This window comes from Podarcis liolepis (genome assembly GCF_965112155.1).
Source record: "Podarcis liolepis genome assembly, chromosome: 4".
Lineage (NCBI taxonomy): Eukaryota > Metazoa > Chordata > Lepidosauria > Squamata > Lacertidae > Podarcis > Podarcis liolepis.
The window spans coordinates 48,852,590-48,868,373 of record NC_139558.1 but is presented as its reverse complement, the minus strand read 5'-3'; the positions used below and the strand labels follow the sequence as shown (position 1 = coordinate 48,868,373).

At 47.5% G+C, this 15,784-nt stretch overlaps 1 long non-coding RNA gene across 1 annotated transcript; it reads right to left on the bottom strand.

Annotated features, from left to right (window-relative positions):
- Window positions 1–7,402: 7,402 nt before the first annotated feature.
- On the bottom strand, window positions 7,403–13,286 carry LOC310704663. Its single transcript, XR_014524949.1, has 4 exons — window positions 12,228–13,286; window positions 11,204–12,109; window positions 8,504–8,641; window positions 7,403–8,155 (listed from the first exon to the last, which is right to left on the bottom strand). It is a non-coding gene; the product is annotated as an uncharacterized lncRNA (long non-coding RNA).
- Window positions 13,287–15,784: the final 2,498 nt, after the last annotated feature.

Genomic DNA, 15,784 nt, shown 5'->3' with positions numbered 1-15,784 from the left:
CAGATCTCCACATTTCCACATCAGTGTGCAATTTTAAAAATAAAAGTCATCATGAAAATACATTGGCTTTTAGTGCAAATTTATCCTACTTTGTACATTTCTGATGCAACTTTCCCTAATATAATGAATTTTTGTATGTTATTTTTACTAATATGTGCATTTTAATGCATGCTATACCCTAGTATATGCTCTCCTTTTTTTACATATTACTTGGCTTAAGATATGCATTCAAAATTCAGAAAAGTGTAATTTTTGAAGGATGGCTTTGTTTCAATTCATATATTGTTAGGAATGTTCAGCTTTAATTGCAAACTGAATCAAATTTCTCCATCAGCTCTAGTCTTAATTAAGACTACAAGCTTTAGGCTGCAAATCTATTTGATCTGAACAGGACTTATTTCTGAGTAGGACTACAATGTTTAGGACTGCATTGTAGCTGTCAGTTTATTTCATTTTATCTGGTGGTGCAAATTTTAATAAGAATGTTAGGGGCACGCTTCTTTATTTTTTGAGGCTGCATTGAAGTGCTTTGTAATAGGGATTGGGAAAGAAAATATTAACTTTCTAACAATTAGTGTTAGCTTTTGTTTATGAGGCTGTTCATTATCTACAGTACCGTCAATAATTCAAAATAGGTACTTATAATGAGGATTTAATAATATGCAAATATATTACAATTTAATTGATTGATCAGTTGCTTAAAAGGCAGATAGATGATTAATCAACTGAAATTATTGAGCCAGTTGACAGCCCTAATTTTCACCCATATGCACCGCACAACCTGACTTCTCTTTCTCATGAAATCACCTTTCTTTCTGACTTTCAATATAAAATCTGAAGACGGCTTATGGCAGAAGATTGCAGATGATCAAAGCCACATGGACAGAATGCAGGGGCAAATCAAAGCAGGAGCAAAACACCACTTTCTACAGAGAACAGCTACACCAAAATAAACATATATAAACTTTCTCATGAGCAGCTGAACATGTGTGTCAGGGCTGCCACCCAGTCCCAGCTCACATAGGACCAAGTCAGCCAGCGTTCAGTTTCAAAGAGTCTTTATTGGATTACAGGTTCCATTTCCAAACTGCAACGTGCAGCCCTACTTCTTCTAGGTCAGAACGACGAAGACCCGTCTGAGTCTCCGCCTCTAGCGCACCAGCTTAATACCCTAGCCTTGCTCCACCTCCTGCGCCTTTCCTTCCGTCTCTGGGTCCTCCTGCCCCCCTGGGTCTCTCCCTTCCTACTCTCTTCTGACGCGGACCCCCCTGACCCTTCCGCCTCCTTGCGGCGGGCTTTGGGACCCGGTTCACTCTCTGGGCTGCTGACTGCGCCAGCTTCCGCTACATTTGAACTTGGCGCGCGCGCCCAACTCTCCACTTTCCTCTTGATCGTTTCCTCGCTCCCCGAGGTGGGCGTGACTACTCCTGACTCATGCCCTCCCTCCTTCTGAAAGTCTCCGGAGCCCGATATCTGGTCCCCTTTCTCCCCGCTGCTCCCGGCTGGGAACGTGGGTCCCGCTCTCCAACTGCTGCTTTCTGATCCCTCTCTGGACCCTTCTTCCTGGGGTGTCCCCCTGCTCTGCCCCCTTGCTCTGGCTGCTGGCGCTCCCTTCTGGGAATCCTCGGACTCGCTAGACAGGCTCGGTGATCTCGGGTCGTCATCCCCACTCATCCTTCCTTCGTATTCCTCCCCCTCGCTCTCTGTCTCCTCCCTTCTCTGCGTCTCTGCTCCTGAACCCCTGACAATGTGTAAGAAACTTGTACACAGGTATGAACACCCCCAATGTCACCTAAAACAACTGGCACTGTTTGGAATCACGAGGACTAGAGTCTTACTTCCTTTTTAGGGGAAAGGCCGTGGCCTGCTTTGCACATAGAATCTTCCAGGTTCCATCTATGGTGGCCTCCCCAGGTGGGATTGGGAGTTACTGCTTGACTGAAACCCTGGAGAGCGCTGTTCCTGGTCCCCTCTTTTTTGCATATATGGTATTTAGGTTTTGATCTAGCTGTTGATTTTTGCAGTGAAAAACAACAACACAGCAATCTCTCTGTGGAAGCAGTGGCGGAGCTTCATGCTCCGGCACTGGGGGGGTTGAGAGCAGGCGGGGGCGGGGCTGGCGCGCATCCTGGGGGTGGCAGCCATGATGGCTCCCCACCGGGGTCGCGCTGCCAGGGACGGTGCGCTCCCCCCGCACTCCTCTTCCTCCGCCAGTGTGAGCAAGATGGTTTTGGAGGGAAAGGTTTCAGTTTCTCCAAGGTGGAAAAACAGACTGTCCCTCTTACCTACATTGTAATACTGGAATATTTATATAACACATGCCCTCTGTGTGAAATCCTGGAGAGCTGCTGAAAGCCAGTGTAAACACTACTGAGCAAGATGGAGCCAATGGCCTGACTTTGTAGAAGGCAGCTTCCTGTGCTGCTCCTGTGCACTTTCACTCCACACTCCACAGACACACAGGACACACACTCTCTGCTCACAGCAAACTCCCTGTACTTGGTGCCAGCAACTTGATTCTAAAGATCTGTCACATGGAAGATGGAGCAGGCTTGGTATGAGTCCTACTCTGGCAGGTTGGACTCAAACCAATGCATTCAAGTTACAAAAGAAGAGATTTCGACTAAACATCAGGAAGAACTTTCTGACTGCAAAAGCTCTTTGAAAATGGAACAGACTCCCTTGGAAAGTGGTGGACTATTCTTTATTTGAGTTTCTAAAGCAGAGGTTGAATGGCCATCTGTCATGGATGCTTGGTTGAGATTCCTGCATTGCAACGGCATGGACTAGATGACCCTTGGTGTCCCTTCAAATTCTAAAATTCTACGATTCTATGAACTAAAATACAGCCACAGTAAAATGACAGTACACAGCCACAACTAAAAGCAGGAGCAAAACCAAAGGAATTATTATTTTCACCATTAAAAGCTGGGGGAAATAAAAATACGTTCACCTATCATCTGAAAGCCATTCAAATTCAATGAAAGGCAAGCCAAGCAAGCTACAGGGGTGGGAATTCCACAACTGAGGTCTCAATGCTGAAAAAGCCCAGTCCCTCAAGGTGGTTATGCTGGTGTGGCCCAAAAGCCAGACAACATGGCAAAGTGGTCTAAAATTGTTTAGGGCTTTAAAAAACAGTCTGGTAGGCTATAAGGTTCTTTAAGAACATGATTAATGGTCTCCCCTTGGACACATGCTATTTGGGATCAAGAAAACTGAATGTGGATTTTGCCCATGATGCATACATAATTAAAAATAAATTAATGGAGATTGACTCTATTGAAATCTCTTGAGCATCTTGGGTGTCCTTAACCACACAAAATTACTGGCACTGTTTCCCCGGGACATTTGAAAGCTTTTGTAGGCTCTTAGTTCATCCTCAGCTTTCTAAAGCTGGTCTCCTCCTGTCTCTCTGAAGAGGCCACTGACGGTCTCATTGAAGCTGGTTCTGAGGATTCTAGTTTTTTTTCTCTGAACATTCTAGACTTTGATGTTGGATGAAACCATGAATAAACTCTTTTGTCTTCTGTGTTCCAACCACAGGAAGTTACAGTTAAAAGTCATTATATCAAGAAATGCTCTTTTATATCGATACTTCAGGCTTTGATACACTTTATTTTGGGGTTGCAGTCAGGGGTATTGAATTATTAAATCAAAGATTGATTATGCTTCTGTGGAGTATGTCAGTATAATCCACTCTTAATCTGACCAGTATGTTTCCTTTTCTTCAGTATTTCAGCTTCCTGCAACCTCTCTGATCCTTTTCCCCCAGCACCTTGCCAGAGTTCTTGGTCTTTTCAGTGTTGGTCTAAACATCCCCTTTGTTTCATTTCCTGCCATTCCTTGAGTAACGGAAAAATCAGGGTTACCTTTGCAAGATCAATATTTTGGAAGGAGAACACTGGGCGTTTATGGTGTCTTTGTTTTTGAAAACATATTTCTTTATACATTTATAGGGACAAGGAGTAGGAAGGGTGTAGCTGGGAACCAAAGCAAAACCAGCAACCTAAAATTCCCTTGCCAGCTGACTCTGTGTACACAAAGGCCAAACTGGTCCTCAATCTCCTTTCTAGCAGATAAATAAGATCTGCCAGGTTAAGAGCTGAGATGAGAGTCTAGATGCACTGGACCTTGGGCTTTCCCACCTGAGCCAGGACCTCCCTGGTATAAGTCCAGAACCTGGGCTGAGCCACCTGCTGGTATAAGTTCCTCACTGTAGCTCAGACAGCAGAATTTAAGCCAGCGGAATTTATACTGGCAGAACTCCTGCAAAAGGGGTGTTCCGGGGGCGTGGCTGGGGCAGGGCAAGGAGGTCTACATCTGTTTCAAACCCTTTTCAACTCAGTCACATGACCTCTCAACCTAGTCAAACGTAGCTGGCAAAAAAGGGTGGTGTAAGCCAAATTACTCCTGACTGGGATTTGGAAAAGGGTTAATTTGAAATGGCATAAATTACACTGGCTTTCTATAGTTAAGATTGCTAGGACCGATGATGTTACCCACAATCCACAGGTATCATGTCATTTTTTTTACTGATGCAGTTTTCCCCAAGCCAGCTGCACTCTGACTTAAGAACCATAGGCTTACTCAATGCTTCATGGATCCCTGTTGGGCATAACTGAAACATCTGCCTGTCTTGCTGGGGGTGGTCCCACATGTCAGCAGAGAGGGATCACAGAGGGACATCCCACTTGCCACCTGCTGCCTTGTCCTAATCCTGTTCTCAGAACTAAGGCTGCAATCCTAACTATGTTTAATCAGAACTAAGTCCCATTGATTTTCATGGAACTTATTTCCCGCTAAATGGGTTAGGAATGTAATCTTTACTCCCAAATAAATTTGCCTTAAAGCAAGTTTGGGAGATCTCTGCCCACCCAGAGCATCTGCAAACAGGAAGGGGAAGATCTGTCTCCTCTCACTCACTTTGATTTTCAAAAGTGCCAATACTGGAAGAACTCTCTATAGTCAGGAGCCATGGAGGGTAAAGGGAGCAGAGAGTGTGCTGCAAAAAGGCAGAGAATCAAGCAGCACAAAGACAGTCTGAACAATTCAAGCCTAGAATGCACAAGCAGCCCCTTCCCGCCCCCTTCCTCCCCCTTGCCAACAACACCCTGTCCATCTCTGCACAAGAGAGCATCAATTGTGCCACTCGCCATAATAAATGATTGCTGGCTTTTTTAAAAAAGGTGACATGAGGGGAAGCTCTGTGTGTGTGAGAGGGAAGGAGGGGGGAGGGGCTATTAATGCTAGGGAGTTTAAACATTGAATCTGTGATGTGTCCATTTAGATGTTTCCTCTCTTACTTAAGAGTAAATCCCATTGTATCTGGCAATGTATAGGACCATGGCTGCAGATGATTTCCAGGGGGATGAAAGCTTCACCAATAGGAACTGGGAGTGGAAGGAGGGGTAGCGAAATCAACCAAGCAATTTGCATCTGGTGAAGACATGACGCCCCCCTCATTTGGAGGGACAGCAGGGCCTGGTGTAGAAACACATCAAAGCATAGTGGTGTGTACAACACTGCACAAATTATAATTTAAATGCAGCGGGGGGGGAGGGGGGAACCTCACTGTGTTTTAAGCTAGCAGTGTGTAACCAGCCTAAGACTAGTTGATTCCATGCAATATGCCTTCCAGGTTAGGCAACTCACAAATGTCATTATTTCCTCAGCCACTTCAATTTCTACATGATAATAGAAGAATTCCATCCCATTGTCTTCTCCTTTCCCCATAATAAAACCCAAATGGATAAGATCCTTCAGTTTGCAGGATCAACTTCCATGATGACTACCAGACAAGACTGCTGCTTATGTACTGGCAAATGTTGTCCATCCCCTTCCTTACAGTGAAAAACAATTATCCTAAAACACAGTGAGGGAAACAGTGGGTTTCTGGGGGTTTTCCTGTTCTTATTCTGTTTCTCACAGCTACAATAAACCTACCATTAAAATTTTGGACTGGTCATTTCTTTGTCAGAGGGCAAACAGGCAAATTTAGCAGGGGGTCAAATACTCCCCCCCCCTCACTGTACATATATTTAAACAAAAAATACTATCAGGGATTGTGACTCTCACAAATCTCAATTTGAAGAAAGCACTTTCTGCTCTTGTGGGTCCGTCCCCCCCCCCCCCGCCCAATGCTTTGTGGTTTCTCATTGCCAGCACAAAATGGAAGGGGCTGCTTACATTTCTTTTTGCTCTCATGACCTAGACTTATATTTGCTGAAATCTATAACAGATACCCAACACACTTCCTCTACGCTACCCCTGTTCTTTATGCTACCCCATTAACTGATCCCACAATTTCCAACCCAAAAGGCCAGTTTTTCACAACTGTACTTTTGTCCAGAAATCAAAAAATATAACCCGGGAGTGACAATGAGCATGGGTAGAGTGTATACACACCAGAGCAGAGAACTTTTCCCTTACATTATTCTGCATTTGCAAGGTGCACTGACAATACCATACATAAAGTAAAAGAAGTCATTATGTAAGAAGAAAGTTTAGTGATGATGGTACAGTACATTAGAAGAGGGCTGGAATGCCATTTTCATTTCCTTTTTAGTAGTCATAATGGTGTTATATATCCTCTGGGGGGAAATACAGTGGTACCTCGGGTTACAGACGCTTCAGGTTACAGACTCCACTAACCCAGAAATAGTACCTCAGGTTAAGAACTTTGCTTCAGGATGAGAACAGAAATCGCGCAGCGGTGGCACAACGGCAGCGGGAGGCCCCATTAGCTAAAGTGGTACCTCAGGTTAAGAACAGTTTCAGGTTAAGAACGGACCTCCAGAACGAATTAAGTTCTAAACCCAAGGTACCACTGTACTGAATTTTAGGCTACAATCTCCAGTGTGCTTTCTTAGAAACATCATGTATTTATTACCTTTTCATCCTACCCTTCCTCCAAGGGGCACAGAGTGATGTATATGGGATTTCCTTCCACTGCATCCTTATGATTATCCTCTGAGGTAGACAGGATGCTGAAGGATAGTGACTTGTACAAGGCAACTGCAGGGATTTCGTGACCAAGCAAGGACATAACCTGAGGTCTCTGGTCCAAATCCAGCACTCTGTTCAGTACATCACACTGACTCTTAATCAAGTAGGATGTGAAGAGTCATGAAGCAAACATAGAGCTGAATCCACAGCCCTGCATATGCTTAACTCTTGATGTGAAACAACTTAACTTTGCCTGGATCATGTTCATAGTTAGGATGGGATACTAATAATATATACACAGACACCTTTTTTATATATGTAAGAATTCATACTGAGAGGAATTCATCCTTTAAAGTGAATCTTGGATAAATGTGAAGGAAAAATAATGGGGAGAAACCCATTTGAAAGCCATTGCTTGAGTATAAAGGTAAAGGTAAAGGGACCCCTGACCGACTCTGGGGTTGCGGCGCTCATCTCGCTTTACTGGCCAAGGGAGCTGGCGTACAGCTTCCAGGTCATGTGGCCAGCATGACTAAGCCGCTTCTGGCGAACCAGAGCAATGCACAGAAACGCCGTTTACCTTCCTGCTGGAGCGGTACCTATTTATCTACTTGCACTTTGACGTGCTTTCAAACTGCTAGGTTGGCAGGAGCAGGGACCGAGCAATGGGAGCTCACCCCGTCACAAGGATTCGAACCGCCGACCTTCTGATCGGCAAGTCCTAGGCTCTGTGGTTTAACCCACAGAGTTGTTCCAAATGTTTGCTTCCATGAAAGGTTTTCCCTCTTCCTAACTCAGCTGCATGAAATCATCATACGGTATTTATGCCATCACACTGTTGCCTTGGAAATGTATGTGATATAATATGCAACGTTTTGCCATTGAAGGATTGAATGGGAACAGCAGATGGCTGAGTAGATGGAGGGAAAACATTATTTAAACAACAGAGATATTTTATACATAGCAAAACTAGCAAAGGAAATTGCTACAACTCATCAGTGCAAGTCTTCGCGTGTAAAACTTTCCTTAGGCTCATAGGGCAAGGGTGAGCTGTGGAATAATACTTCCAAGGTAGGACCTTAGCATTAAATATTAGATTTTGCCTGCAAACAATAGAAGTGTGAATTTCCCAGAGGAGAGCCTACTGTTTCTTCTCAGTATTAGTTAGACAGTCACAACTTGTCCATCTTAGCTGACTCAGCAGACACTTCTGCAAAACAAACAAGCAGAAAGGCTTGTTGTGTAAAATAACATAAATGCAATCCATCTGAAATCTTTCAGATACAAAAAAGCATTTTGATACTAGACCACTACCAAATGAAGATAAATTATGAATGTCTGGAGCATCAGACAAAACTTTGGCTTCTGTTATTATTATCTTCTGAACTCCACATTCAACATCAGAAAGTTTCCATGTCTTCTTGAACTAGACTGCACATGTACCCACACATCTCTTTAATATTTAACACTAAACATTAAAAATAGTGAAGGCCTTAAAGTCAGTGAGAAAGGGATCCAGCCAGCAGCGATAAAGGAAACGAAATATCCCTCCTATTACCTGGTGATGAGTCTTCCATTCAGTGTTGAGTGAGCATGTGGTAGGTGTTTGGCTGAGCCCAGGACATACAATAACAGAGATTATTCTTGCACCTTGCCTGGGCAGATCTCTCTTCATGGGATCAGGACTATAGAAAGACTGGTGGAGACAATCTTAATTATTATGGTTTTTAATAGAAACAATGCTGATGGTTTGTTAATCTTGGAGCTCTTCAGTGGCATTGCCAGTTTTCCTCTAATCTTTCAGCCAGAGATCTAGTCAAGCAATCTTATTATAAAGCATATTTTAAGTCCTATCTATCAAATACAGGAGCAGCTGGCCCAGGAACAACCAACATCTACATTTTTTTTAAGGGAGCTTAGACAACAAATGCAGCAAGGGTTCTAAAGCAGTGATTCCCAAACTTTTTCCCAATGGGCCAGTAAAAAATTGCTGACCACTTTTGCTGCAATTGTAGTTCCATACAATTCAAATTGCAATACAATAAAATACAATGTAAGAAATAAAAGAAGCAATAAAATACAATTAAAGTGCAATGCGAATATTCAATGCCATGGATGTGCTGAATCCCATCTTCAACCACAAATCCACAGATATGCTGGGGATCATGCTTAACTTTGGCAGGATCATGACCAGTGTTGTTGAGGATTGGCACTAAAGATACACTAACTGGCAGGCGGTGGCAGAGAGCAGTGCATGGCGAGGTGTGGCCGTGTGCAGTGGTAGCAGTGAGTCGCAGTGGCAGGGGTGGAGGCCAGGCGCCCATTGGGAAAAAAATGTGTGTGCCTGGGCCCCCAGGAGTTAGTGCCAGAGTGCCAGAGGCAATGCACATCAACTTTGGGGGAGCCCAGTCCCCTCACATATTTTATTGGGGGGGCTGAAGGGACCTCACCTCCTCGGAGTTGGCTCCTATGCTCCAAGGATACATGGCCTGCTGCTGCCTAAGTGGGGTCCTTGGAGGTCGGACTGATCTCTCAGCAAATATGAAGTACGGATTATCTCCCCCCCCCCAATGGTGGGTGCTGCCCTTTGGGGGGGGTCTCCTGAGCTCTGCTTCCATCTGGAGTGATTCAGAGCAGGGGTCGTTCTCTCCACCGTGGACCTTCGGTTCCCACTTCAACCATCTGGTAAGGTTGATTTGATTCCTCCCCTTGTTCCCGATGTAGATCTCCACTGTCCACTCTATTCCCCCCCCCCCTATTTTTTATTGGTTTTCACAAAATTATAAACACACTAACAAATAAACCAACAAACAGAAATCAAACCTTATTAAAACTAATCTTATTAACATTCAAAAGTGACTTCCTCGTATCCCCCTGGTTGAATTTCAATGCACATCATTTTAACGGTTTTCCAAATCAAAATTCTTATGAACTTAACTTAATCACTTAACATCATTCTTTCTTCCCAATTCAGCATTAAACATGTTAATTCATCACATTACTTATTTAAACCCTAAGCCTAACTGGTAATTGCAAGCTTTTTCCCATTCCATTGTCCACTCTAGGGGAGGGGGGCTCCCTTTTGTGGTTCGCCTCAGGTGCCAAAATGTCTTGTGCCCGCCCTGCTCACAAGTAAGCGTGTATCATAGGAGCCAACTCCTAGGGGCCGAGGTGTTTCAAATAAAATATTTGAAGCAGCCAGCCCCCTAAAGTGGATGGGCATTGCCGTTCAAAAGGTGTGCGTGCACCGCGTCACGTGATTGATTATGTGGGGCAGAGCTTACCTGCCCTCCCCCAATATTTTACTTAAGTTGGCACCCCTGGCAGCTGTATGGTGGCCTTGAGAGACAGATGAGAAGCCTCCCGGAGACATTTAACTCCCGCTTTCATTATCGACCCTATGCTCTGGTGGTGGTCTCTATTCTTTTCTGCTGCAATTACCCACCGCCTATTTAGAAAAGAACAGAGTGGCCCGGCGGACGTTCCGCCCTCCCCCATCTCATCCCATTATAAACCAGTATGGCTGTGCGGTAGATCTCTGCATGCTTCAGCCGAATGTCGGTTGGGAGAAGCGAGCAAGCGAAGGAGAGAATACACAGAAAAGGAGAAGCGCGCTCCTATTCGAGGTTCTCGGGAAGCAAGGAAGGCGCGGAGCCAAAGCCTTCCTCTCCGGAGGACGAGCTTTCACTCTGCCTTCCCCTTCCTCCTTCCCCAGTAATAAGCAGACTCTGATCTGCAGGGCTGAGCGTGAGTTTGGCGGCCGCAGCAGAAGCAGAAGCAGGCAGGCAAGCAAGCAGGGAGGCAGGCCGGGGCCGCCCTCGGGATGGCTTGTTTGCGCTCAGAACTCTGCAGCTGCTTTTGCTGGAGATCCGGGGGCGAGGGGGGGGGGGCGGGTCACGTGCTCAACAGCCCCGAAGAAGGAGGTTTCAGCTCTCGGCAGCGGTGGCAACTGAGAACGGAGCCGCTGAAGCCCCAGAAAAGAGGCTACGAGGGCGTCGCTCCCCCCAAGTTACATAGAGGCTGGTGGGCAACTAGACCGGTTTAGCAGGATGCAGAGCCTGGGCTGGGTCACCCGCAGTAAGCCTAGGGCTACAGCCCAAGGCGTAGCCAAGAGGGGCAGGAAGGGGCAGCTGCCACCCCTAAATCAATAAAAAAAATACATAGCTAGCTGAGGTTCTGTCCCCCCAACACAAAAAACCCGCCCCCGCCCCACAAAAACCCTGGCTACGCCCATGGCTGCAGCTGCATGCACACTTACCTGGAAGTAAATGGCAAGGCACGTATAGGCTTGCGCTGGAACTGGAAGGCATTCCTTCCGACTGCACCGTTGGGTGCATCTATCCAGTCAGACCTGCTTGCTTCAAGCAACAGCAAACCGCACTCATTCTGTGATCAGCTGCATCATATTCCCCCTACAGCCACCCCGAAAAACTGGAAAGAGAGGGGGACAGCTTATCTATTTTTACGACAGCACCATGTACTTCAAGTTCACTAATTCAGAACAGCCACCACGCTCTAGCTCCGTGTTCACAATTTCAGGCTTTAGGCTTGCAAGAATGTGCCCTTCGGAAGTCGCGACTGGCAATACCAGTACAGTGGTCAGTAAAGGAGGACTTATTCAGTGAGGCTCTTGCATCCCAAGCTTGAATGTGCCACAGAGTTTTCTCAGCTGCCACTCGGAAACATGCAAAAAGAGGGATTCAGCTGAGCTTTGTTAGTCTGCAGCACCAGAAACCCAAAGGCTGGTGGGTTTTAAGATGCCCCTCGTAAATCCAAAGCGGCTTCTCTAATTCTCGCTAGTCTGTAAATCCGGAATCCTAAAAATTGTTTCCCAAGAGCATTTGCTGGTACTAGGGTAATCCCCTCTAAAACGCTCTAGTCCGCCAGGAAAGCGATTCAAGGCCTGTATGTCAACCACATTCTGTTCCTCCCTATTGCTCGGGAGCAAACTGTAACTGAAATAAGGGAAACTTTTTAGGTTCTACTCTCGGAACTGCGCTCTTTCTTATTCAATAGAACATGCTTTTAACTATGTTGCTTAAGAACAGAGAGTTAAAGGTTATCTTCATCTTTCAGTCCCCAACTTCCGCCAGCTATAGGGCAACTTCAAACCCCAGACGGATTTGTTCTTCCAACAGAGGTATCACTGAGGTGCCGTCCTACCCTAGGGTCAGTGGCGTAGCGTGGGTTGTCAGCACCCGGGGCAAGGCAAGTAATTTGCGCCCCCTAGCCCCCAGATGTTGCGCCCGGCCCCCCCTGCACCCCCCACGCTACGCCACTGCCTAGGGCTGCGATTCCATGCACATTTACTTGAAATAAAGTCGCAAGTAAAGATGCATAAAATCGCACCATTCCCTGGCTTTAATCTACAAAGCTATTAATTTAGCATCCGGATCCTTAAATATAATAGGTAGAAGTTATAATGAACTTGCTCCTCTGCTGCACCCAGGAATCTGTTTTTAGGATTTTCTGGAATTTATGAACCGACAGAGAATGGAATGTGTTTGAGCAGGTGCAGAGTGCTTTTTTTCTTCGCCACTGAACAATAATTACAGTGATGCGCCTGACAGTCTGGCTAAGAGAGCTTTGTGGAAGCAAGTCCCCGTCAGCCCGGAAAATCTGTTTTCAATGAACGTCTGAAGAAACAATATAACCATGCAGAAATGCTTTTTCCCCGGTAGTAACCGCAACCTGCCAAACATCTGCGATTAGAAACCAGGATAAACACAAACTTGAGCTCCAGCATCTCTATTTACATAAGAGGATGCCAGGAAATTAATGTGTTTACCACTGGAGCGTAAGGTTGCGAACCTAAGCACATTGGAAAAGAGGCTCCACTGAAACTAGCCGAGGTTTTCCTTTCAAGGCGAAGCTGTGCAAGAGGAAGTGCCAGAGTTTTTTGACCCAGTTCGCAGCTGAGAGACTCGGTTACGGTCTGAGGACGAAGCAGCGAGCCGAACCTGCACAGCAGGAGAAGAATTTACAGCTGGAGGCGGGGGGGGGGGGGAGGGAGAGAAGCAACGTGAGTGGCAGGAGGAGGAGGGGGGGTCACACCGCAGCATCCCTTCCCTTCCACCTCCATGGAAACCCGCCGCGCGATTTGCTTGCTAAAGGGACAGCTCCGTGGAGACGAGCGGGCTGCGCTTGCAAAGCGAGCGCGTAAGCGGGGCTGTCCTCCCTTGACAAGGACAGTTGGCATGTGTGACAGCTGCACAGTGGCGGGGGATTATCTCTCTGGCGCACACACCCGCCTCGGCGTGGCAGGCAGCGGGCGAGCCAAGCGGCGCAGTTCCGGGCGCGGCCGGCAGAGGCCGCCAGAGGGAGCCCGAGCGCCGCCTCGCACAAAGGCTCCTTTCCTCAGCTCCGCACCGACCCCGCCCCCAGTCTCGCAGCCAGGCTCCTCGGAACCACCCCGCTCTCGGGCGGCCTCCGCGAAGGCCTCAGGAGGTGAGCGCGGCGCGCTGCGGCCTCCCCTTCAACCCGCTCCAGGGCCGGCTTGCCCGGGGCCTCCGCCAGCAGCAGGCTCGGCCTGGGCAGCGCGGCAGGCAAGCTTCGGGCGCCCGCCAGACTTTCCCGGCCGGGGCTCTCCCCTTTCAAGCGAGCGAGCGCCTGGGCCCTCGGGGCTTCCGAGCGAAGCCGCCATTTGCATCCCTGGCGGGTGAAGCCGAAGGGAGCCGCCTCCAGGGGGCAGCGGCGGCCGCTGCCAGGCAAGCGAAAGGGCGGGGCTTGGCTGCTGGCGGGGCTCTCTAGGCGCAGACTCGGTTGCCTGCTCCAGGGAGCCGCTGGTAGTTCCCGTCTGGCCCCTTAAGAAGCAGCAGCCTCGTGGCGGGAAGCCTTCCTCCTCCTCCTCCCCCTCCCAGCTGCAAAGGGCTATCTCTCGCGCTCCCTGCGACTGAGGTCCGCTTAAAGCTGAGAAGGGGGGGGGGTTGCAGCCCCCCCGGAAAAAGCGTGGCTTTGGCGGGAGCATAGGGGCCAACTCTTAGGGGCCGAGGTCTCTTCTCCGCCCCCAATAACATATTTGAGGGGCCCGCCCCGAAGCTGATGAACATTGACATTCAAATGGTGCACATGCGAGCGTCTTGTGATCGATTATGCCGGACGGGGCTTACCTGTCCCCGTCCCCACCCCCCAGTATTTTATTCAAGTTGGCACCCCGGGTGAGAGGGAAGGACGTCCCCGTTGCTCGCGGGACTCGGGATGCGCCGATGTAAGAAGGCACCCGGCCGTGTCCCTGCCACAGCCTCTCGCAGCCGTTTAAGTAAAATGCAGAAATGGATCCGATCTTTCCCGGCAGCCTGTGAGGCCTTAGTTCAAACTCCCAAATGCGATTTCTCCATGCGTGGCTTTTCCTCTCAAGTGAGATGGTCTGATCTCTGTCCTGCGCGTTAAACAAGAGAGCAGCTCAGTTGGTATGAATTCTCTTGATCTGGTGGAATGGGCACTTGGTGAGTCTCCCGTACGTTCATTGATCTTATGAATGAATGACTCCATTCTCGCCATTAATGCGCTTAGGCATATTTCTGGGAGGGGAACTGCCAGCACGCAAGGTGCGTTATGCAAGGAGGCTTTTCTGAAGATGCAGCTGAGGCGGGAAAACCCTGGGAGGCGTGTGTGGCCTACGAGGCGTCCTGGCTGGATAAGTGGGGAAGGCGGATCGCTGCTTGAGGCTCTCCCCTTCCCGTGGATTGTTCTGAAGCATCTTGTCTTTCAGTCGGTGCAGATCAGGATACAAGATTGCTTTGTCAAGGAATGCCCTTCAGTCGACATATCAGTGGTGAACTGGCAAAAGTTGAGAGTCTTCCCTCTGCAAACCTGATTAGGAATGCCATGTTACTATGCAATGCTGCTTTAGAAAGAGCAAAAAAAGTAGTTAAAAGCTGGAACCATCAATCCAGCATTTCCCTGCCTTTTTACGAAACAGGCTGAATTTTTCTCACACTGGTGGTTTCCATTAAAAAGAAAAAAGAAAACTACCATCCGTGGGCCATTCTTTCCTTTGACAAGAATACGTAGGTGTGCAGGCATTGTATACCATTTGCAGACAGACACCCGAGGTGATAGCCTCCGACTAGACAGTATTTAAGTGACAGGCGAGAGTGCCTTGGGCATTCTTAAACGCAGCCGCGCATTAACATGCAAGAGCGCCAGGCGAGGTGTTTGCTCGCTCTCCAGTGCAGAAATGAATTCAGTCTGCGGATTCCACGGTAGGGCTCTTACTGGTTGTACTCGTGCACAGAATAGCATCTCCGCCGTTGTTTCGACATGCTGGCCTTTTTGGCAGTTCAGAAGATTTGGTTGATTTATTCTGTTGGGCTTTCCAGTAGTTCTCGTGGAGCTCAGTGACCCGGAAGGAGGATTGTGGAGCTTATAGTTTGCTTTCCAGGAGCTCATCGATTTGATTAAAATTCTGGTAAGGAAACTGGAAATGCCACTGACGGTGGCCTCCATGGAAGTGGGATTGCTTCTAAACAAAATTTAAAAGGATTACTGTTAGGAATTGGAGGAAAACATCAGGAACATTTGTTTAGGAGAAAGTAGGTACCACCATTGTTTACCTCCTTCCAGAAAGGCATTGGGGTTGGCTTGGGGGGGGGATGGTATGAATTCAAAGGATAGGAATGACTTGATCCTACGTTCAAATGTCTTTCCCTTTCAATCACTGTCTCTCACTTTCCCCACCAGTGAAGTACAGTGGTTACCTCAGTTTACGAACTTAATCTGTTCTGGAAGTCCGTTCTTAAACCAAAACCGTTCTTAAACCAAGGCACACTTTCCCTTATGAGGCCTCCCACCACCAGTGCCCTTCCACCGTTTGGATTCCATTCTTAGACCGAGGTAA